We start from the raw sequence: 26579 nt of genomic DNA, 5'->3' as shown, positions 1-26579 counted from the left end.
TCAGCTCCAGCTTTTGAAACACATCAACACACTCTGCAGAACTCCGTCCTGCTGCTCCATGAAGTATGTGTCACCTGTATTATTCTGTACATTAACATTAGCTCCAACCTTCAGGAACACATCTACACACTCTGTAGATTCCCATCCTGCTGCTGTATGAAGTGGTGTGTCACCTGTATTATTCTGTACATTAACATCACCTCCAGTCTTCAGTAACACATCAACATACTCTGTAGATTCCCAAAATGCTGCTGTAAGAAGTGGTGTGTCACCTGTATTATTTTGTATATTAACATCAGGTCCAGCCTTCAGTAACACATCAACACACTCTGTAGATCCCCAAAATGATGCTGCTCTATGAAGTGGTGTGTCACCCGTATTATTCTGTACATTAACATCAGCTCCAGTCTTCAGTAGCACATCAACACACTCTGTAGATCCCCAAAATGATGCTGCTCTATGAAGTGGTGTGTCACCTGTATTATTCTGTACATTAACATCACCTCCAGTCTTCAGTAACACATCAACATACTCTGTAGATTCCCAAAATGCTGCTGTAAGAAGTGGTGTGTCACCTGTATTATTTTGTACATTAACATCAGCTCCAGCCTTCAGTAACACATCAACACACTCTGTAGATCCCCAAAATGATGCTGCTCTATGAAGTGGTGCGACACCCGTATTATTCTGTACATTAACATCAGCTCCAGCCTTCAGTAACACATCAACATACTCTGTAGATCTCTCCCATGTTGCCCCTGCTCCTACTAATGTTCTAAGACGTGGTGTGTCACCTGTATTATTTTGTATATGAGCATCAGCTCCAGCCTTCAGTAACACATCAACACACTCTGTAGATCCCAATCCTGTTGCTTCTGCTGCTGCTCTATGAAGTGGTGTGTCACCTGTATTACTCTGTACATTAACATCAGCTCCAGCCTTCAGTAACACATCAACACACTCTGTAGATCCCCAAAATGCTGCTGCTGCTGTAAGAAGTGGTGTGTCACCTGTATTATTCTGAACATTAACATCAGCTCCAGCCTTCAGTAACACATCAACATACTCTGTAGATCTCTCCCATGTTGCCCCTGCTATTATTCTGCATATTAACATCAGCTCCAGCCTTCAGTAACACATCAACACACTCTGTAGATCCCCAAAATAATGCTGCTCTATGAAGTGGTGTGTCACCTGTATTATTCTGTACATTAACATCAGCTCCAGCCTTCAGTAACAGATCTACACACTATGTAGATTCCCATCCTGCTGCTGTATGAAGTGGTGTGTCACCTGTATTATTCTGTACATTAACATCACATCCAGTCTTCAGTAACACATCAACATACTCTGTAGATTCCCAAAATGCTGCTGTAAGAAGTGGTGTGTCACCTGTATTATTTTGTACATTAACATCAGCTCCAGCCTTCAGTAACACATCAACATACTCTGTAGATCCCCAAAATGATGCTGCTCTATGAAGTGGTGTGTCACCCGTATAACTCTGTACATTAACATCAGCTCCAGCCTTCAGTAACACATCAACACTCTCTGTAGATCCCCACTCTGCTGCTCTATGAAGTGGTGTGTCACCTGCATTATTCTGTACATGAACATCAGCTCCAGCCTTCAGTAACACATCAAGACACTCTGTAGATCCCCAAAATGATGCTGCTCTATGAAGTGGTGTGTCACCTGTATTATTCTGTACATTAACATCAGCTCCGGCCTTCAGTAACACATCAACATACTCTGTAGATCTCTCCCATGTTGCCCCTGCTATTATTCTGCATATTAACATCAGCTCCAGCCTTCAGTAACACATCAACACACTCTGTAGATCCCCAAAATAATGCTGCTCTATGAAGTGGTGTGTCACCTGTATTATTCTGTACATTAACATTAGCTCCAGCCTTCAGTAACAGATCTACACACTATGTAGATTCCCATCCTGCTGCTGTATGAAGTGGTGTGTCACCTGTATTATTCTGTACATTAACATCAGCTCCAGCCTTCAGTAACACATCAATACACTCTGTAGATCCCCATCCTGTTGCTGCCCTGATCAATCAAATCCACAAATGTCTTTTGAATCTACATAGGACTTGCAACTAGTGCACAGGTTTCTGTTCTGTATTATTCTGTATATTAACATCAGCTCCAGCCTTCAGTAACACATCAACATACTCTGAAGATCTCTCCCATGTTGCCCCTGCTGCTACTAATGTTCTATGAAGTGGTGTGTCACCTGTATTATTCTGTACATTCACATCAGCTCCAGCCTTCAGTAACACATCAACACACTCTGTAGATCCCCAAAATGATGCTGCTCTATGAAGTGGTGTGTCACCTGTATGATTCTGTACATTAACATCAGCTCCGGCCTTCAGTAACACATCAACATACTCTGTAGATCTCTCCCATGTTGCCCCTGCTATTATTCTGCATATTAACATCAGCTCCAGCCCTCAGTAACACTGCAACACACTCTGTAGATCCCCAAAATGATGCTGCTCTATGAAGTGGTGTGTCACCTGTATTATTCTGTACATTAACATCAGCTCCAGCCTTCAGTAACACATCAAGACACTCTGTAGATCCCCAAAATGATGCTGCTCTATGAAGTGGTGTGTCACCTGTATTATTCTGTACATTAACATCAGCTCCAGCCTTCAGTAACACATCGGCATACTCTGTAGATCTCTCCCATGTTCCCCTGCTGCTTCTAATGTTCTATGAAGTGGTGTGTCACCTGTATTATTCTGTACATTAACATCAGCTCCAGCCTTCAGTAACACATCAACACACTCTGTCGATCCCCAAAATGCTGCTGCTCTATGAAGTGGTGTGTCACCTGTATGATTCTGTACATGAACATCAGCTCCAGGCTTCAGTAACACATCAAGACACTCTGTAGATTCCCATCCTGCTGCTGCCCTGATCAATCAAATCCACAAATGTCTTTTGAATCTACATAGGACTTGCAACTAGTGCACAGGTTTCTGTTCTGTATTATTCTGTATATTAACATCAGCTCCAGCCTTCAGTAACACATTAACACATTCTGTAGATTCCCACTCTGCTGCTGTATGAAGTGGTGTGTCACCTGTATTATTTTGTACATTAACATCAGCTCCAGCCCTCAGTAACACTGCAACACACTCTGTAGATCCCCAAAATGATGCTGCTCTATGAAGTGGTGTGTCACCTGTATTATTCTGTACATGAACATCAGCTCCAGGCTTCAGTAACACATCAAGACACTCTGTAGATTCCCATCCTGCTGCTGTCTGAAGTGGTGTGTCACCTATATTACTCTGTACATTAACATCAGCTCCAGCCTTCAGAAACACATCAACACACTCTGTAGATCCCCATCCTGTTGCTGCCCTGATCAATCAAATCCACAAATGTCTTTTGAATCTACATAGGACTTGCAACTAGTGCACAGGTTTCTGTTCTGTATTATTCTGTATATTAACATCAGCTCCAGCCTTCAGTAACACATTAACACATTCTGTAGATTCCCACTCTGCTGCTGTATGAAGTGGTGTGTCACCTGTATTATTCTGTACATTAACATCAGCTCCAGCCTTCAGTAACACATCAACATACTCTGTAGATCTCTCCCATGTTGCCCCTGCTGCTACTAATGTTCTATGAAGTGGTGTGTCACCTGTATTATTCTGTACATTAACATCAGCTCCAGCCTTCAGTAACACATCAAGACACTCTGTAGATCCCCAAAATGATGCTGCTCTATGAAGTGGTGTGTCACCTGTATGATTCTGTACATTAACATCAGCTCCAGGCTTCAGTAACACATCAACATACTCTGTAGATCTCTCCCATGTTGCCCCTGCTATTATTCTGCATATTAACATCAGCTCCAGCCCTCAGTAACACTGCAACACACTCTGTAGATCCCCAAAATGATGCTGCTCTATGAAGTGGTGTGTCACCTGTATTATTCTGTACATTAACATCAGCTCCAGCCTTCAGTAACACATCAACACACTCTGTAGATCCCCAAAATGATGCTGCTCTATGAAGTGGTGTGTCACCTGTATTATTCTGTACATTAACATCAGCTCCAGCCTTCAGTAACACATCAGCATACTCTGTAGATCTCTCCCATGTTCCCCTGCTGCTACTAATGTTCTATGAAGTGGTGTGTCACCTGTATTATTCTGTACATTAACATCAGCTCCAGCCTTCAGTAACACATCAACACACTCTGTCGATCCCCAAAATGATGCTGCTCTATGAAGTGGTGTGTCACCTGTATGATTCTGTACATGAACATCAGCTCCAGGCTTCAGTAACACATCAAGACACTCTGTAGATTCCCATCCTGCTGCTGTCTGAAGTGGTGTGTCACCTATATTACTCTGTACATTAACATGAGCTCCAGCCTTCAGAAACACATCAACACACTCTGTAGATCCCCATCCTGTTGCTGCCCTGATCAATCAAATCCACAAATGTCTTTTGAATCTACATAGGACTTGCAACTAGTGCACAGGTTTCTGTTCTGTATTATTCTGTATATTAACATCAGCTCCAGCCTTCAGTAACACATTAACACATTCTGTAGATTCCCACTCTGCTGCTGTATGAAGTGGTGTGTCACCTGTATTATTTTGTACATTAACATCAGCTCCAGCCCTCAGTAACACTGCAACACACTCTGTAGATCCCCAAAATGATGCTGCTCTATGAAGTGGTGTGTCACCTCTATGATTCTGTACATTAACATCAGCTCCAGCCTTCAGTAACACATCAACATACTCTGTAGATCTCTCCCATGTTGCCCCTGCTATTATTCTGCATATTAACATCAGCTCCAGCCCTCAGTAACACTGCAACACACTCTGTAGATCCCCAAAATGATGCTGCTCTATGAAGTGGTGTGTCACCTGTATTATTCTGTACATTAACATCAGCTCCAGCCTTCAGTAACACATCAAGACACTCTGTAGATCCCCAAAATGATGCTGCTCTATGAAGTGGTGTGTCACCTGTATTATTCTGTACATTAACATCAGCTCCAGCCTTCAGTAACACATCAGCATACTCTGTAGATCTCTCCCATGTTCCCCTGCTGCTTCTAATGTTCTATGAAGTGGTGTGTCACCTGTATTATTCTGTACATTAACATCAGCTCCAGCCTTCAGTAACACATCAACACACTCTGTCGATCCCCAAAATGCTGCTGCTCTATGAAGTGGTGTGTCACCTGTATGATTCTGTACATGAACATCAGCTCCAGGCTTCAGTAACACATCAAGACACTCTGTAGATTCCCATCCTGCTGCTGCCCTGATCAATCAAATCCACAAATGTCTTTTGAATCTACATAGGACTTGCAACTAGTGCACAGGTTTCTGTTCTGTATTATTCTGTATATTAACATCAGCTCCAGCCTTCAGTAACACATTAACACATTCTGTAGATTCCCACTCTGCTGCTGTATGAAGTGGTGTGTCACCTGTATTATTTTGTACATTAACATCAGCTCCAGCCCTCAGTAACACTGCAACACACTCTGTAGATCCCCAAAATGATGCTGCTCTATGAAGTGGTGTGTCACCTGTATTATTCTGTACATGAACATCAGCTCCAGCCTTCAGTAACACATCAAGACACTCTGTAGATTCCCATCCTGCTGCTGTCTGAAGTGGTGTGTCACCTATATTACTCTGTACATTAACATCAGCTCCAGCCTTCAGTAACACATCAACACACTCTGTAGATCCCCATCCTGTTGCTGCCCTGATCAATCAAATCCACAAATGTCTTTTGAATCTACATAGGACTTGCAACTAGTGCACAGGTTTCTGTTCTGTATTATTCTGTATATTAACATCAGCTCCAGCCTTCAGTAACACATTAACACATTCTGTAGATTCCCACTCTGCTGCTGTATGAAGTGGTGTGTCACCTGTATTATTCTGTACATTAACATCAGCTCCAGCCTTCAGTAACACATCAACATACTCTGTAGATCTCTCCCATGTTGCCCCTGCTGCTACTAATGTTCTATGAAGTGGTGTGTCACCTGTATTATTCTGTACATTAACATCAGCTCCAGCCTTCAGTAACACATCAAGACACTCTGTAGATCCCCAAAATGATGCTGCTCTATGAAGTGGTGTGTCACCTGTATGATTCTGTACATTAACATCAGCTCCAGGCTTCAGTAACACATCAACATACTCTGTAGATCTCTCCCATGTTGCCCCTGCTATTATTCTGCATATTAACATCAGCTCCAGCCCTCAGTAACACTGCAACACACTCTGTAGATCCCCAAAATGATGCTGCTCTATGAAGTGGTGTGTCACCTGTATTATTCTGTACATTAACATCAGCTCCAGCCTTCAGTAACACATCAACACACTCTGTAGATCCCCAAAATGATGCTGCTCTATGAAGTGGTGTGTCACCTGTATTATTCTGTACATTAACATCAGCTCCAGCCTTCAGTAACACATCAGCATACTCTGTAGATCTCTCCCATGTTCCCCTGCTGCTACTAATGTTCTATGAAGTGGTGTGTCACCTGTATTATTCTGTACATTAACATCAGCTCCAGCCTTCAGTAACACATCAACACACTCTGTCGATCCCCAAAATGATGCTGCTCTATGAAGTGGTGTGTCACCTGTATGATTCTGTACATGAACATCAGCTCCAGCCTTCAGTAACACATCAAGACACTCTGTAGATTCCCATCCTGCTGCTGTCTGAAGTGGTGTGTCACCTATATTACTCTGTACATTAACATCAGCTCCAGCCTTCAGTAACACATCAACACACTCTGTAGATCCCCATCCTGTTGCTGCCCTGATCAATCAAATCCACAAATGTCTTTTGAATCTACATAGGACTTGCAACTAGTGCACAGGTTTCTGTTCTGTATTATTCTGTATATTAACATCAGCTCCAGCCTTCAGTAACACATTAACACATTCTGTAGATTCCCACTCTGCTGCTGTATGAAGTGGTGTGTCACCTGTATTATTCTGTACATTAACATCAGCTCCAGCCTTCAGTAACACATCAACATACTCTGTAGATCTCTCCCATGTTGCCCCTGCTGCTACTAATGTTCTATGAAGTGGTGTGTCACCTGTATTATTCTGTACATTAACATCAGCTCCAGCCTTCAGTAACACATCAAGACACTCTGTAGATCCCCAAAATGATGCTGCTCTATGAAGTGGTGTGTCACCTGTATGATTCTGTACATTAACATCAGCTCCAGGCTTCAGTAACACATCAACATACTCTGTAGATCTCTCCCATGTTGCCCCTGCTATTATTCTGCATATTAACATCAGCTCCAGCCCTCAGTAACACTGCAACACACTCTGTAGATCCCCAAAATGATGCTGCTCTATGAAGTGGTGTGTCACCTGTATTATTCTGTACATTAACATCAGCTCCAGCCTTCAGTAACACATCAACACACTCTGTAGATCCCCAAAATGATGCTGCTCTATGAAGTGGTGTGTCACCTGTATTATTCTGTACATTAACATCAGCTCCAGCCTTCAGTAACACATCAGCATACTCTGTAGATCTCTCCCATGTTCCCCTGCTGCTACTAATGTTCTATGAAGTGGTGTGTCACCTGTATTATTCTGTACATTAACATCAGCTCCAGCCTTCAGTAACACATCAACACACTCTGTCGATCCCCAAAATGATGCTGCTCTATGAAGTGGTGTGTCACCTGTATGATTCTGTACATGAACATCAGCTCCAGGCTTCAGTAACACATCAAGACACTCTGTAGATTCCCATCCTGCTGCTGTCTGAAGTGGTGTGTCACCTATATTACTCTGTACATTAACATGAGCTCCAGCCTTCAGAAACACATCAACACACTCTGTAGATCCCCATCCTGTTGCTGCCCTGATCAATCAAATCCACAAATGTCTTTTGAATCTACATAGGACTTGCAACTAGTGCACAGGTTTCTGTTCTGTATTATTCTGTATATTAACATCAGCTCCAGCCTTCAGTAACACATTAACACATTCTGTAGATTCCCACTCTGCTGCTGTATGAAGTGGTGTGTCACCTGTATTATTTTGTACATTAACATCAGCTCCAGCCCTCAGTAACACTGCAACACACTCTGTAGATCCCCAAAATGATGCTGCTCTATGAAGTGGTGTGTCACCTCTATGATTCTGTACATTAACATCAGCTCCAGCCTTCAGTAACACATCAACATACTCTGTAGATCTCTCCCATGTTGCCCCTGCTATTATTCTGCATATTAACATCAGCTCCAGCCTTCAGTAACACATCAACACACTCTGTAGATCCCCAAAATAATGCTGCTCTATGAAGTGGTGTGTCACCTGTATTATTCTGTACATTAACATTAGCTCCAGCCTTCAGTAACACATCTATACACTATGTAGATTCCCATCCTGCTGCTGTATGAAGTGGTGTGTCACCTGTATGATTCTGTACATTAACATCAGCTCCAGCCTTCAGTAACACATCAACACACTCTGTAGATCCCCAAAATGCTGCTGCTGCTGTCTGAAGTGGTGTGTCACCTGTATTATTCTGTACATTAACATCAGCTCCAACCTTCAGTAACACATCAACACACTGTGTAGATTCCCACTCTGCTGCTGTATGAAGTGGAATGTCACCTGTATTATTTTGTACATTAACATCAGCTCTAGCCTTCAGTAACACATCAACAATCTCTGTAGATCCCCAAAATGATGCTGCTCTATGAAGTGGTGTGTCACCTGTATTATTCTGTACATGAACATCAGCTCCAGCCTTCAGTAACACATCAAGACACTCTGTAGACTCCCATCCTGCTGCTGTCTGAAGTGGTGTGTCACCTATATTACTCTGTACATTAACATCAGCTCCAGCCTTCAGTAACACATCAACACACTCTGTAGATCCCCATCCTGTTGCTGCCCTGATGAATCAAATCCACAAATGTCTTTTGAATCTACATAGGACTTGCAACTAGTGCACAGGTTTCTGTTCTGTATTATTCTGTATATTAACATCAGCTCCAGCCTTCAGAAACACATTAACACATTCTGCAGATTCCCACTCTGCTGCTGTATGAAGTGGTGTGTCACCTGTATTATTTTGTACATTAACATTAGCTCCAGCCTTCAGTAACACTGCAACACACTCTGTAGATCCCCAAAATGATGCTGCTCTATGAAGTGGTGTGTCACCTGTATGATTCTGTACATTAACATCAGCTCCAGCCTTCAGTAACACATCAACATACTCTGAAGATCTCTCCCATGTTGCCCCTGCTGCTACTAATGTTCTATGAAGTGGTGTGTCACCTGTATTATTCTGTACATTCACATCAGCTCCAGCCTTCAGTAACACATCAACACACTCTGTAGATCCCCAAAATGATGCTGCTCTATGAAGTGGTGTGTCACCTGTATGATTCTGTACATTAACATCAGCTCCGGCCTTCAGTAACACATCAACATACTCTGTAGATCTCTCCCATGTTGCCCCTGCTATTATTCTGCATATTAACATCAGCTCCAGCCCTCAGTAACACTGCAACACACTCTGTAGATCCCCAAAATGATGCTGCTCTATGAAGTGGTGTGTCACCTGTATTATTCTGTACATTAACATCAGCTCCAGCCTTCAGTAACACATCAAGACACTCTGTAGATCCCCAAAATGATGCTGCTCTATGAAGTGGTGTGTCACCTGTATTATTCTGTACATTAACATCAGCTCCAGCCTTCAGTAACACATCAGCATACTCTGTAGATCTCTCCCATGTTCCCCTGCTGCTTCTAATGTTCTATGAAGTGGTGTGTCACCTGTATTATTCTGTACATTAACATCAGCTCCAGCCTTCAGTAACACATCAACACACTCTGTCGATCCCCAAAATGATGCTGCTCTATGAAGTGGTGTGTCACCTGTATGATTCTGTACATGAACATCAGCTCCAGGCTTCAGTAACACATCAAGACACTCTGTAGATTCCCATCCTGCTGCTGCCCTGATCAATCAAATCCACAAATGTCTTTTGAATCTACATAGGACTTGCAACTAGTGCACAGGTTTCTGTTCTGTATTATTCTGTATATTAACATCAGCTCCAGCCTTCAGTAACACATTAACACATTCTGTAGATTCCCACTCTGCTGCTGTATGAAGTGGTGTGTCACCTGTATTATTTTGTACATTAACATCAGCTCCAGCCCTCAGTAACACTGCAACACACTCTGTAGATCCCCAAAATGATGCTGCTCTATGAAGTGGTGTGTCACCTGTATTATTCTGTACATGAACATCAGCTCCAGCCTTCAGTAACACATCAAGACACTCTGTAGATTCCCATCCTGCTGCTGTCTGAAGTGGTGTGTCACCTATATTACTCTGTACATTAACATCAGCTCCAGCCTTCAGTAACACATCAACACACTCTGTAGATCCCCATCCTGTTGCTGCCCTGATCAATCAAATCCACAAATGTCTTTTGAATCTACATAGGACTTGCAACTAGTGCACAGGTTTCTGTTCTGTATTATTCTGTATATCAACATCAGCTCCAGCCTTCAGCAACACATTAACACATTCTGTAGATTCCCACTCTGCTGCTGTATGAAGTGGTGTGTCACCTGTATTATTCTGTACATTAACATCAGCTCCAGCCTTCAGTAACACATCAACATACTCTGTAGATCTCTCCCATGTTGCCCCTGCTGCTACTAATGATCTATGAAGTGGTGTGTCACCTGTATTATTCTGTACATTAACATCAGCTCCAGCCTTCAGTAACACATCAAGACACTCTGTAGATCCCCAAAATGATGCTGCTCTATGAAGTGGTGTGTCACCTGTATGATTCTGTACATTAACATCAGCTCCGGCCTTCAGCAACACATCAACATACTCTGTAGATCTCTCCCATGTTGCCCCTGCTATTATTCTGCATATTAACATCAGCTCCAGCCCTCAGTAACACTGCAACACACTCTGTAGATCCCCAAAATGATGCTGCTCTATGAAGTGGTGTGTCACCTGTATTATTCTGTACATTGACATCAGTTCAGCCTTCAGTAACACATCAAGACACTCTGTAGATCCCCAAAATGATGCTGCTCTATGAAGTGGTGTGTCACCTGTATTATTCTGTACATTAACATCAGCTCCAGCCTTCAGTAACACATCAACACACTGTGTAGATTCTCACTCTGCTGCTGTATGAAGTGGAATGTCACCTGTATTATTTTGTACATCAACATCAGCTCTAGCCTTCAGTAACACATCAACAATCTCTGTAGATCCCCAAAATGATGCTGCTCTATGAAGTGGTGTGTCACCTGTATTATTCTGTACATGAACATCAGCTCCAGCCTTCAGTAACACATCAAGACACTCTGTAGATTCCCATCCTGCTGCTGTCTGAAGTGGTGTGTCACCTATATTACTCTGTACATTAACATCAGCTCCAGCCTTCAGTAACACATCAACACACTCTGTAGATCCCCATCCTGTTGCTGCCCTGATCAATCAAATCCACAAATGTCTTTTGAATCTACATAGGACTTGCAACTAGTGCACAGGTTTCTGTTCTGTATTATTCTGTATATTAACATCAGCTCCAGCCTTCAGAAACACATTAACACATTCTGTAGATTCCCACTCTGCTGCTGTATGAAGTGGTGTGTCACCTGTATTATTTTGTACATTAACATTAGCTCCAGCCTTCAGTAACACTGCAACACACTCTGTAGATCCCCAAAATGATGCTGCTCTATGAAGTGGTGTGTCACCTGTATTACTCTGTACATTAACATCAGCTCCAGCCTTCAGTAACACATCAACATACTCTGAAGATCTCTCCCATGTTGCCCCTGCTGCTACTAGTGTTCTATGAAGTGGTGTGTCACCTGTATTATTCTGTACATTCACATCAGCTCCAGCCTTCAGTAACACATGAACACACTCTGTAGATCCCCAAAATGATGCTGCTCTATGAAGTGGTGTGTCACCTGTATGATTCTGTACATTAACATCAGCTCCGGCCTTCAGTAACACATCAACATACTCTGTAGATCTCTCCCATGTTGCCCCTGCTATTATTCTGCATATTAACATCAGCTCCAGCCCTCAGTAACACTGCAACACACTCTGTAGATCCCCAAAATGATGCTGCTCTATGAAGTGGTGTGTCACCTGTATTATTCTGTACATTAACATCAGCTCCAGCCTTCAGTAACACATCAAGACACTCTGTAGATCCCCAAAATTATGGTGCTCTATGAAGTGGTGTGTCACCTGTATTATTCTGTACATTCACATCAGCTCCAGCCTTCAGTAACACATCAGCATACTCTGTAGATCTCTCCCATGTTCCCCTGCTGCTTCTAATGTTCTATGAAGTGGTGTGTCACCTGTATTATTCTGTACATTAACATCAGCTCCAGCCTTCAGTAACACATCAACACACTCTGTCGATCCCCAAAATGCTGCTGCTCTATGAAGTGGTGTGTCACCTGTATGATTCTGTACATGAACATCAGCGCCAGGCTTCAGTAACACATCAAGACACTCTGTAGATTCCCATCCTGCTGCTGCCCTGATCAATCAAATCCACAAATGTCTTTTGAATCTACATAGGACTTGCAACTAGTGCACATGTTTCTGTTCTGTATTATTCTGTATATTAACATCAGCTCCAGCCTTCAGTAACACATTAACACATTCTGTAGATTCCCACTCTGCTGCTGTATGAAGTGGTGTGTCACCTGTATTATTTTGTACATTAACATCAGCTCCAGCCCTCAGTAACACTGCAACACACTCTGTAGATCCCCAAAATGATGCTGCTCTATGAAGTGGTGTGTCACCTGTATTATTCTGTACATGAACATCAGCTCCAGCCTTCAGTAACACATCAAGACACTCTGTAGATTCCCATCCTGCTGCTGTCTGAAGTGGTGTGTCACCTATATTACTCTGTACATTAACATCAGCTCCAGCCTTCAGTAACACATCAACACACTCTGTAGATCCCCATCCTGTTGCTGCCCTGATCAATCAAATCCACAAATGTCTTTTGAATCTACATAGGACTTGCAACTAGTGCACAGGTTTCTGTTCTGTATTATTCTGTATATCAACATCAGCTCCAGCCTTCAGTAACACATTAACACATTCTGTAGATTCCCACTCTGCTGCTGTATGAAGTGGTGTGTCACCTGTATTATTCTGTACATTAACATCAGCTCCAGCCTTCAGTAACACATCAACATACTCTGTAGATCTCTCCCATGTTGCCCCTGCTGCTACTAATGTTCTATGAAGTGGTGTGTCACCTGTATCATTCTGTACATTAACATCAGCTCCAGCCTTCAGTAACACATCAACACCCTCTGTAGATCCCCAAAATGATGCTGCTCTATGAAATGGTGTGTCACCTGTATGATTCTGTACATTAACATCAGCTCCGGCCTTCAGTAACACATCAACATACTCTGTAGATCTCTCCCATGTTGCCCCTGCTATTATTCTGCATATTAACATCAGCTCCAGCCCTCAGTAACACTGCAACACACTCTGTAGATCCCCAAAATGATGCTGCTCTATGAAGTGGTGTGTCACCTGTATTATTCTGTACATTAACATCAGCTCCAGCCTTCAGTAACACATCAAGACACTCTGTAGATCCCCAAAATGATGCTGCTCTATGAAGTGGTGTGTCACCTGTATTATTCTGTACATTAACATCAGCTCCAGCCTTCAGTAACACATCAGGATACTCTGTAGATCTCTCCCATGTTCCCCTGCTGCTACTAATGTTCTATGAAGTGGCGTGTCACCTGTATTATTCTGTACATTAACATCAGCTCCAGCCTTCAGTAACACATCAACACACTCTGTCGATACCCAAAATGATGCTGCTCTATGAAGTGGTGTGTCACCTGTATGATTCTGTACATGAACATCAGCTCCAGGCTTCAGTAACACATCAAGACACTCTGTAGATTCCCATCCTGCTGCTGTCTGAAGTGGTGTGTCACCTATATTACTCTGTACATTAACATGAGCTCCAGCCTTCAGAAACACATCAACACACTCTGTAGATCCCCATCCTGTTGCTGCCCTGATCAATCAAATCCACAAATGTCTTTTGAATCTACATAGGACTTGCAACTAGTGCATAGGTTTCTGTTCTGTATTACTCTGTATATTAACATCAGCTCCAGCCTTCAGTAACACATTAACACATTCTGTAGATTCCCACTCTGCTGCTGTATGAAGTGTTGTGTCACCTGTATTATTTTGTACATTAACATCAGCTCCAGCCCTCAGTAACACTGCAACACACTCTGTAGATCCCCAAAATGATGCTGCTCTATGAAGTGGTGTGTCACCTGTATGATTCTGTACATTAACATCAGCTCCAGCCTTCAGTAACACATCAGCATACTCTGTAGATCTCTCCCATGTTGCCCCTGCTATTATTCTGCATATTAACATCAGCTCCAGCCTTCAGTAACACATCAACACACTCTGTAGATCCCCAAAATAATGCTGCTCTATGAAGTGGTGTGTCACCTGTATTATTCTGTACATTAACATTAGCTCCAGCCTTCAGTAACACATCTACACACTATGTAGATTCCCATCCTGCTGCTGTATGAAGTGGTGTGTCACCTGTATGATTCTGTACATTAACATCAGCTCCAGCCTTCAGTAACACATCAGCATACTCTGTAGATCTCTCCCATGTTGCCCCTGCTATTATTCTGCATATTAACATCAGCTCCAGCCTTCAGTAACACATCAACACACTCTGTAGATCCCCAAAATAATGCTGCTCTATGAAGTGGTGTGTCACCTGTATTATTCTGTACATTAACATTAGCTCCAGCCTTCAGTAACACATCTACACACTATGTAGATTCCCATCCTGCCGCTGTATGAAGTGGTGTGTCACCTGTATTATTCTGTACATTAACATCACATCCAGTCTTCAGTAACACATCAACATACTCTGTAGATTCCCAAAATGCTGCTGTAAGAAGTGGTGTGTCACCTGTATTATTCTGTACATTAACATCAGTTCCAGCCTTCAGTAACACATCAACATACTCTGTAGATCCCCAAAATGATGCTGCTCTATGAAGTGGTGTGTCACCCGTATTATTCTGTACATTAACATCAGCTCCAGCCTTCAGTAACACATCAACATACTCTGTAGATCTCTCCCATGTTGCCACTGCTGCCACTAATGTTCTATGTAGTGGTGTGTCACCTGTATCATTTTGTATATGAGCATCAGCTCCAGCCTTCAGTAACATATCAACACACTCTGTAGATCCCAGTCCTGTTGCTTCTGCTGCTGCTCTATGAAGTGGTGTGTCACCTGTATTATTCTGTACATTAACATCAGCTCCAGCCTTCAGTAACACATCAACACACTCTGTAGATCCCCAAAATGCTGCTGCTGCTGTCTGAAGTGGTGTGTCACCTGTATTATTCTGTACATTAACATCAGATCCAGCCTTCAGTAACACATCAACATACTCTGTAGAAATCTCCCATGTTGCCCCTGCTGCTACTAATGTTCTATGAAGTGGTGTGTCACCTGTATTATTCTGTACATTAACATCAGCTCCAGCCTTCAGTAACACATCAACACACTCTGTAGATCCCCAAAATGCTGCTGCTGCTGTCTGAAGTGGTGTGTCACCTGTAGTATTCTGTACATTAACATCAGCTCCAACCTTCAGAAACACATCAAGACACTATGTAGATTCCCATCCTGCTGCTTAAGAAGTGGTGTGTCACCTGTATTATTCTGTACATGAACATCAGCTCCAGCCTTCAGTAACACATCAACATACTCTGTAGATCTCTCCCATGTTGCCCCTGCTATTATTCTGCATATTAACATCAGCTCCAGCCTTCAGTAACACATCAACACACTCTGTAGATCCCCAAAATAATGCTGCTCTATGAATTGGTGTGTCACCTGTGTTATTCTGTACATTAACAATAGCTCCAGCCTTCAGTAACACATCTACACACTATGTAGATTTCCACCCTGCTGCTGTATGAAGTGTTCTGTCACCTGTATGATTCTGTACATTAACATCAGCTCCAGCCTTCAGTAACACATCAACATACTCTGTAGATCTCTCCCATGTTGCCCCTGCTATTATTCTGCATATTAACATCAGCTCCAGCCTTCAGTAACACATCAACACACTCTGTAGATCCCCAAAATAATGCTGCTCTATGAAGTGGTGTGTCACCTGTATTATTCTGTACATTAACATTAGCTCCAGCCTTCAGTAACACATCTACACACTATGTAGATTCCCATCCTGCTGCTGTATGAAGTGGTGTGTCACCTGTATTATTCTGTACATTAACATCACATCCAGTCTTTAGTAACACATCAACACACTCTGTAGATTCCCAAAATGCTGCTGTAAGAAGTGGTGTGTCACCTGTATTATTCTGTACATTAAGATCAGCTCCAGCCCTCAGTAACACATCAACATACTCTGTAGATCCCCAAAATGATGCTGCTCTATGAAGTGGTGTGTCACCCGTATCATTCTGTACATTAACATCAGCTCCAGCCTTCAGTAACACATCAACACACTCTGTAGATCTCTCCCATGTTGCCCCTGCTGCTACTAATGTTCTATGTAGTGGTGTGTCACCTGTATCATTTTGTATATGAGCATCAGCTCCAGCCTTCAGTAACATATCAACACACTCTGTAGATCCCAATCCTGTTGCTTCTGCTGCTGCTGTATGAAGTGGTGTGTCACCTGTATTATTCTGTACATTAACATCAGCTCCAACCTTCAGTAACACATCAAGCCACTCTGTAGATTCCCGCTCTGCTGCTGTATGAAGTGGAATGTCACCTGTATTATTTTGTACATTAACATCAGCTCCAGCCTTCAGTAACACATCAAGACACTCTGTAGATCCCCAAAATGATGCTGCTCTATGAAGTGGTGTGTCACCTGTATTATTCTGTACATTAACATCAGCTCCAGCCTTCAGTAACACATCAACATACTCTGTAGACCTCTCCCATGTTGCCCCTGCTGCTACTAATGTTCTATGAAGTGGTGTGTCACCTGTATTATTCTGTACATTAACATCAGCTCCAGCCTTCAGTAACACATCAGCATACTCTGTAGATCTCTCCCATGTTCCCCTGCTGCTACTAATGTTCTATGATGTGGTGTGTCACCTGTATTATTCTGTACATAAACATCAGCTCCAGCCTTCAGTAACACATCAACACACTCTGTAGATCCCCAAAATGATGCTGCTCTATGAAGTGGTGTGTCACCTGTATGATTCTGTACATGAACATCAGCTCCAGGCTTCAGTAAAACATCAAGATACACTGTAGATTCCCATCCTGCTGCTGTCTGAAGTGGTGTGTCACCTATATTACTCTGTACATTAACATCAGCTCCAGCCTTCAGTAACACATCAACACACTCTGTATATCCCCATCCTGTTGCTGCCCTGATCAATCAAATCCACAAATGTCTTTTGAATCTACATAGGACTTGCAACTAGTGCACAGGTTTCTGTTCTGTATTATTGTGTATATTAACATCAGCTCCAGCCTTCAGTAACACATTAACACATTCTGTAGATTCCCACTCTGCTGCTGTATGAAGTGGTGTGTCACCTGTATTATTTTGTACATGAACATCACATCCAGTCTTCAGTAACACATCAACATACTCTGTAGATTCCCAAAATGCTGCTGTAAGAAGTGGTGTGTCACCTGTATTATTCTGTACATTAACATCAGCTCCAGCCTTCAGTAACACATCAACACACTCTGTAGATCCCCAAAATGATGCTGCTCTATGAAGTGGTGTGTCACCTGTATGATTCTGTACATGAACATCAGCTCCAGATTTCAGTAACACATCAAGACACTCTGTAGATTCCCATCCTGCTGCTGTCTGAAGTGGTGTGTCACCTATTTTACTCTGTACATCAACATCAGCTCCAGCCTTCAGCAACACATCAACACACTCTGTAGATCCCCATCCTGTTGCTGCCTTGATCAATCAAATCCACAAATGTCTTTTGAATCTACATAGGACTTGCAACTAGTGCACAGGTTTCTGTTCTGTATTATTCTGTATATTAACATCAGCTCCAGCCTTCAGTAACACATTAACACATTCTGTAGATTCCCACTCTGCTGCTGTATGAAGTGGTGTGTCACCTGTATTATTCTGTACATTAACATCAGCTCCAGCCTTCAGTAACACATCAACACACTCTGTAGATCCCCAAAATGCTGCTGCTGCTGTCTGAAGTGGTGTGTCACCTGTATTATTCTGTACATGAACATCAGCTCCAACCTTCAGTAACACATCAAGACACTCTGTAGATTCCCACTCTGCTGCTGTATGAAGTGGAATGTCACCTGTATTATTTTGTACATTAACATCAGCTCCAGCCTTCAGTAACACATCAAGAAACTCTGTAGATACCCAAAATGATGCTGCTCTATGAAGTGGTGTGTCACCTGTATTTCTCTGTACATTAACATCAGCTCCAGCCTTCAGTAACACATCAACATACTCTGTAGACCTCTCCCATGTTGCCCCTGCTGCTACTAATGTTCTATGAAGTGGTGTGTCACCTGTATTATTCTGTACATTAACATCAGCTCCAGCCTTCAGTAACACATCAGCAAACTCTGTAGATCTCTCCCATGTTCCCCTGCTGCTACTAGTGTTCTATGAAGTGGTGTGTCACCTGTATTATTCTGTACATTAACATCAGCTCCAGCCTTCAGTAACACATCAAGACACTGTGTAGATCCCCAAAATGATGCTGCTCTATGAAGTGGTGTGTCACCTGTATGATTCTGTACATGAACATCAGCTCCAGGCTTCAGTAACACATCAAGACACTCTGTAGATTCCCATCCTGCTGCTGTCTGAAGTGGTGTGTCACCTATATTACTCTGTACATTAACATCAGCTCCAGCCTTCAGTAACACATCAACACACTCTGTAGATCCCCATCCTGTTGCTGCCCTGATCAATCAAATCCACAAATGTCTTTTGAATCTACATAGGACTTGCAACTAGTGCACAGGTTTCTGTTCTGTATTATTCTGTATATTAACATCAGCTCCAGCCTTCAGTAACACATTAACACATTCTGTAGATTCCCACTCTGCTGCTGTATGAAGTGGTGTGTCACCTGTATTATTTTGTACATTAACATCAGCTCCAGCCCTCAGTAACACTGCAACACACTCTGTAGATCCCCAAAATGATGCTGCTCTATGAAGTGGTGTGTCACCTCTATTATTCTGTACATGAACATCAGCTCCAGCCTTCAGTAACACATCAACACACTCTGTAGATCTCTCCCATGTTGCCCCTGCTGCTACTAATGTTCTATGAAGTGGTGTGTCACCTGCATTATTCTGTACATTAACATCAGCTCCAGCCTTCAGTAACACATCAACACACTCTTTCGATCCCCAAAATGATGCTGCTCTATGAAGTGGTGTGTCACCTGTATGATTCTGTACATGAACATCAGCTCCAGCCTTCAGTAACACATCAACATACTCTGTAGATCTCTCCCATGTTGCCCCTGCTATTATTCTGCATATTAACATCAGCTCCAGCTTTCGAAACACATCAACACACTCTGTAGATCCCCACTCTGCTGCTGTATGAAGTGGTGTGTCACCTGTATCATTCTGTACATTAACATCAGCTCCAGCCTTCAGTAACACATCAACATACTCTGTAGATCTCTCCCATGTTGCCCCTGCTGCTACTAATGTTCTATGAAGTGGTGTGTCACCTGTATCATTTTGTATATGAGCATCAGCTCCAGCCTTCAGTAACACATCAACACACTGTGTAGATCCCCAAAATGATGCTGCTCTATGAAGTGGTGTGTCACCTGTATTATTCTGTACATTAACATTAGCTCCAGCCTTCAGTAACACATCTACACACTCTGTAGATTCCCAAAATGCTGCTGTAAGAAGTGGTGTGTCACCTGTATTATTTTGTATATTAATATCAGCTCCAGCCTTCAGTAACACATCAACACACTCTGTAGATCCCCAAAATGATGCTGCTCTATGAAGTGGTGTGTCACCCGTATTATTCTGTACATTAACATCAGCTCCAGCCTTCAGTAACACATAAACATACTCTGTAGATCTCTCCCATGTTGTCCCTGCTGCTACTAATGTTCTATGAAGTGGTGTGTCACCTGTATTATTTTGTATATTAGCATCAGCTCCAGCTTTCAGTAACACATCAACACACTCTGTAGATCCCAATCCTGTTGCTTCTGCTGCTGCTCTATGAAGTGGTGTGTCACCTGTATTATTCTGTACATTAACATCAGCTCCAGCCTTCAGTAACACATCAACACACTCTGTAGATCCCCAAAATGCTCCTGCTGCTGTATGAAGTGGTGTGTCACCTGTATTATTCTGTACATTAACATCAGCTCCAACCTTCAGTAACACATCAAGACACTATGTAGATTCCCATCCTGCTGCTGTAAGAAGTGGTGTGTCACCTGTATTATTCTGTACATGAACATCAGCTCCAGCCTTCAGTAACACATCAAGAAACTCTGTAGATCCCCACTCTGCTGCTGTATGAAGTGGAATGTCACCTGTATTATTTTGTACATTAACATCAGCTCCAGCCTTCAGTAACACATCAAGACACTCTGTAGATCCCCAAAATGATGCTGCTCTATGAAGTGGTGTGTCACCTGTATTATTCTGTACATGAACATCAGCTCCAGCCTTCAGTAACACATCAAGACACTCTGTAGATTCCCATCCTGCTGCTGTATGAAGTGGTGTGTCACCTATATTACTCTGTACATTAACATCAGCTCAAGCCTTCAGTAACACATCAACACACTCTGTAGATCCCCATCCTGTTGCTGCCCTGATCAATCAAATCCACAAATGTCTTTTGAATCTACATAGGACTTGCAACTAGTGCACAGGTTTCTGTTCTGTATTATTCTGTATATTAACATCAGCTCCAGCCTTCAGTAACACATTAACACATTCTGTAGATTCCCACTCTGCTGCTGTATGAAGTGGTGTGTCACCTGTATTATTTTGTACATTAACATCAGCTCCAGCCCTCAGTAACACTGCAACACACTCTGTAGATCCCCAAAATGATGCTGCTCTATGAAGTGGTGTGTCACCTGTATTATTCTGTACATTAACATCACCTCCAGTCTTCAGTAACACATCAACATACTCTGTAGATCCGCATCCTGCTGCTGTATGAAGTGGTGTGTCACCTGTGTTATTTTGTATATTAATATCAGCTCCAGCCTTCAGTAACACATTCACACAGTCTGTAGATCCACACCATGTTGCTGCTGCTGTATGAAGTGGTGTGTCACCCGTATTATTCTGTACATTAACATCAGCTCCAGCCTTCAGTAACACATCAACATACTCTGTAGATTCCCATCCTGCTGCTGTATGAAGTGGTGTGTCACCTATATTACTCTGTACATTAACATCAGCTCAAGCCTTCAGTAACACATCAACACACTCTGTAGATCCCCATCCTGTTGCTGCCCTGATCAATCAAATCCACAAATGTCTTTTGAATCTACATAGGACTTGCAACTAGTGCACAGGTTTCTGTTCTGTATTATTCTGTATATTAACATCAGCTCCAGCCTTCAGTAACACATTAACACATTCTGTAGATTCCCACTCTGCTGCTGTATGAAGTGGTGTGTCACCTGTATTATTTTGTACATTAACATCAGCTCCAGCCCTCAGTAACACTGCAACACACTCTGTAGATCCCCAAAATGATGCTGCTCTATGAAGTGGTGTGTCACCTGTATTATTCTGTACATTAACATCACCTCCAGTCTTCAGTAACACATCAACATACTCTGTAGATCCGCATCCTGCTGCTGTATGAAGTGGTGTGTCACCTGTGTTATTTTGTATATTAATATCAGCTCCAGCCTTCAGTAACACATTCACACAGTCTGTAGATCCACACCATGTTGCTGCTGCTGTATGAAGTGGTGTGTCACCCGTATTATTCTGTACATTAACATCAGCTCCAGCCTTCAGTAACACATCAACATACTCTGTAGATCTCTCCCATGTTGCCCCTGCTGCTACTAATGTTCTATGTAGTGGTGTGTCACCTGTATCATTTTGTATATGAGCATCAGCTCCAGCCTTCAGTAACACATCAACACACTCTGTAGATCCCAATCCTTTTGCTTCTGCTGCTGCTGTATGAAGTGGTGTGTCACCTGTATTATTCTGTACATTAACATCAGCTCCAGCCTTCAGTAACACATCAACACACTCTGTAGATCCCCAAAATGCTGCTGCTGCTGTCTGAAGTGGTGTGTCACCTGTATTATTCTGTACATTAACATCAGCTCCAACCTTCAGTAACACATCAAGACACTCTGTAGATTCCCACTCTGCTGCTGTATGAAGTGGAATGTCACCTGTATTATTTTGTACATTAACATCAGCTCCAGCCTTCAGTAACACATCAAGACACTCTTTAGATCCCCAAAATGATGCTGCTCTATGAAGTGGTGTGTGACCTGTATTATTCTGTACATTAACATCAGCTCCAGCCTTCAGTAACACATCAACATACTCTGTAGACCTCTCCCATGTTGCCCCTGCTGCTACTAATGTTCTATGAAGTGGTGTGTCACCTGTATTATTCTGTACATTAACATCAGCTCCAGCCTTCAGTAACACATCAGCATACTCTGTAGATCCCCAAAATGATGCTGCTCTATGAAGTGGTGTGTCACCTGTATGATTCTGTACATGAACATCAGCTCCAGGCTTCAGTAACACATCAAGACACTCTGTAGATTCCCATCCTGCTGCTGTCTGAAGTGGTGTGTCACCTATATTACTCTGTACATTAACATCAGCTCCAGCCTTCAGTAACACATCAACACACTCTGTAGATCCCCATCCTGTTGCTGCCCTGATCAATCAAATCCACAAATGTCTTTTGAATCTACATAGGACTTGCAACTAGTGCACAGGTTTCTGTTCTGTATTATTCTGTATATTAACATCAGCTCCAGCCTTCAGTAACACATTAACACATTCTGTAGATTCCCACTCTGCTGCTGTATGAAGTGGTGTGTCACCTGTATTATTTTGTACATTAACATCAGCTCCAGCCCTCAGTAACACTGCAACACACTCTGTAGATCCCCAAAATGATGCTGGTCTATGAAGTGGTGTGTCACCTCTATTATTCTGTACATGAACATCAGCTCCAGCCTTCAGTAACACATCAACACACTCTGTAGATCTCTCCCATGTTGCCCCTGCTGCTACTAATGTTCTATGAAGTGGTGTGTCACCTGCATTATTCTGTACATTAACATCAGCTCCAGCCTTCAGTAACACATCAACACACTCTTTCGATCCCCAAAATGATGCTGCTCTATGAAGTGGTGTGTCACCTGTATTATTCTGTACATGAACATCAGCTCCAGCCTTCAGTAACACATCAAGAAACTCTGTAGATCCCCACTCTGCTGCTGTATGAAGTGGAATGTCACCTGTATTATTTTGTACATTAACATCAGCTCCAGCCTTCAGTAACACATCAAGACACTCTGTAGATCCCCAAAATGATGCTGCTCTATGAAGTGGTGTGTCACCTGTATTATTCTGTACATGAACATCAGCTCCAGCCTTCAGTAACACATCAAGACACTCTGTAGATTCCCATCCTGCTGCTGTATGAAGTGGTGTGTCACCTATATTACTCTGTACATTAACATCAGCTCAAGCCTTCAGTAACACATCAACACACTCTGTAGATCCCCATCCTGTTGCTGCCCTGATCAATCAAATCCACAAATGTCTTTTGAATCTACATAGGACTTGCAACTAGTGCACAGGTTTCTGTTCTGTATTATTCTGTATATTAACATCAGCTCCAGCCTTCAGTAACACATTAACACATTCTGTAGATTCCCACTCTGCTGCTGTATGAAGTGGTGTGTCACCTGTATTATTTTGTACATTAACATCAGCTCCAGCCCTCAGTAACACTGCAACACACTCTGTAGATCCCCAAAATGATGCTGCTCTATGAAGTGGTGTGTCACCTGTATTATTCTGTACATTAACATCACCTCCAGTCTTCAGTAACACATCAACATACTCTGTAGATCCGCATCCTGCTGCTGTATGAAGTGGTGTGTCACCTGTGTTATTTTGTATATTAATATCAGCTCCAGCCTTCAGTAACACATTCACACAGTCTGTAGATCCACACCATGTTGCTGCTGCTGTATGAAGTGGTGTGTCACCCGTATTATTCTGTACATTAACATCAGCTCCAGCCTTCAGTAACACATCAACATACTCTGTAGATTCCCATCCTGCTGCTGTATGAAGTGGTGTGTCACCTATATTACTCTGTACATTAACATCAGCTCAAGCCTTCAGTAACACATCAACACACTCTGTAGATCCCCATCCTGTTGCTGCCCTGATCAATCAAATCCACAAATGTCTTTTGAATCTACATAGGACTTGCAACTAGTGCACAGGTTTCTGTTCTGTATTATTCTGTATATTAACATCAGCTCCAGCCTTCAGTAACACATTAACACATTCTGTAGATTCCCACTCTGCTGCTGTATGAAGTGGTGTGTCACCTGTATTATTTTGTACATTAACATCAGCTCCAGCCCTCAGTAACACTGCAACACACTCTGTAGATCCCCAAAATGATGCTGCTCTATGAAGTGGTGTGTCACCTGTATTATTCTGTACATTAACATCACCTCCAGTCTTCAGTAACACATCAACATACTCTGTAGATCCGCATCCTGCTGCTGTATGAAGTGGTGTGTCACCTGTGTTATTTTGTATATTAATATCAGCTCCAGCCTTCAGTAACACATTCACACAGTCTGTAGATCCACACCATGTTGCTGCTGCTGTATGAAGTGGTGTGTCACCCGTATTATTCTGTACATTAACATCAGCTCCAGCCTTCAGTAACACATCAACATACTCTGTAGATCTCTCCCATGTTGCCCCTGCTGCTACTAATGTTCTATGTAGTGGTGTGTCACCTGTATCATTTTGTATATGAGCATCAGCTCCAGCCTTCAGTAACACATCAACACACTCTGTAGATCCCAATCCTTTTGCTTCTGCTGCTGCTGTATGAAGTGGTGTGTCACCTGTATTATTCTGTACATTAACATCAGCTCCAGCCTTCAGTAACACATCAACACACTCTGTAGATCCCCAAAATGCTGCTGCTGCTGTCTGAAGTGGTGTGTCACCTGTATTATTCTGTACATTAACATCAGCTCCAACCTTCAGTAACACATCAAGACACTCTGTAGATTCCCACTCTGCTGCTGTATGAAGTGGAATGTCACCTGTATTATTTTGTACATTAACATCAGCTCCAGCCTTCAGTAACACATCAAGACACTCTTTAGATCCCCAAAATGATGCTGCTCTATGAAGTGGTGTGTGACCTGTATTATTCTGTACATTAACATCAGCTCCAGCCTTCAGTAACACATCAACATACTCTGTAGACCTCTCCCATGTTGCCCCTGCTGCTACTAATGTTCTATGAAGTGGTGTGTCACCTGTATTATTCTGTACATTAACATCAGCTCCAGCCTTCAGTAACACATCAGCATACTCTGTAGATCCCCAAAATGATGCTGCTCTATGAAGTGGTGTGTCACCTGTATGATTCTGTACATGAACATCAGCTCCAGGCTTCAGTAACACATCAAGACACTCTGTAGATTCCCATCCTGCTGCTGTCTGAAGTGGTGTGTCACCTATATTACTCTGTACATTAACATCAGCTCCAGCCTTCAGTAACACATCAACACACTCTGTAGATCCCCATCCTGTTGCTGCCCTGATCAATCAAATCCACAAATGTCTTTTGAATCTACATAGGACTTGCAACTAGTGCACAGGTTTCTGTTCTGTATTATTCTGTATATTAACATCAGCTCCAGCCTTCAGTAACACATTAACACATTCTGTAGATTCCCACTCTGCTGCTGTATGAAGTGGTGTGTCACCTGTATTATTTTGTACATTAACATCAGCTCCAGCCCTCAGTAACACTGCAACACACTCTGTAGATCCCCAAAATGATGCTGGTCTATGAAGTGGTGTGTCACCTCTATTATTCTGTACATGAACATCAGCTCCAGCCTTCAGTAACACATCAACACACTCTGTAGATCTCTCCCATGTTGCCCCTGCTGCTACTAATGTTCTATGAAGTGGTGTGTCACCTGCATTATTCTGTACATTAACATCAGCTCCAGCCTTCAGTAACACATCAACACACTCTTTCGATCCCCAAAATGATGCTGCTCTATGAAGTGGTGTGTCACCTGTATGATTCTGTACATGAACATCAGCTCCAGCCTTCAGTAACACATCAACATACTCTGTAGATCTCTCCCAT

General features: G+C 42.6%; 1 pseudogene; it reads right to left on the bottom strand.

Moving 5' to 3' along the window:
- On the bottom strand, positions 1-26579 carry LOC137281043 (serine/threonine-protein phosphatase 6 regulatory ankyrin repeat subunit A-like; annotated as a pseudogene).

The sequence above is a fragment of the Haliotis asinina genome, chromosome 4 (assembly GCF_037392515.1).
Source record: "Haliotis asinina isolate JCU_RB_2024 chromosome 4, JCU_Hal_asi_v2, whole genome shotgun sequence".
NCBI classification, from domain to species: domain Eukaryota; kingdom Metazoa; phylum Mollusca; class Gastropoda; order Lepetellida; family Haliotidae; genus Haliotis; species Haliotis asinina.
The sequence above is the reverse complement of the archived record's forward strand: the minus strand, read 5'-3'. Positions and strand labels throughout refer to the sequence as shown.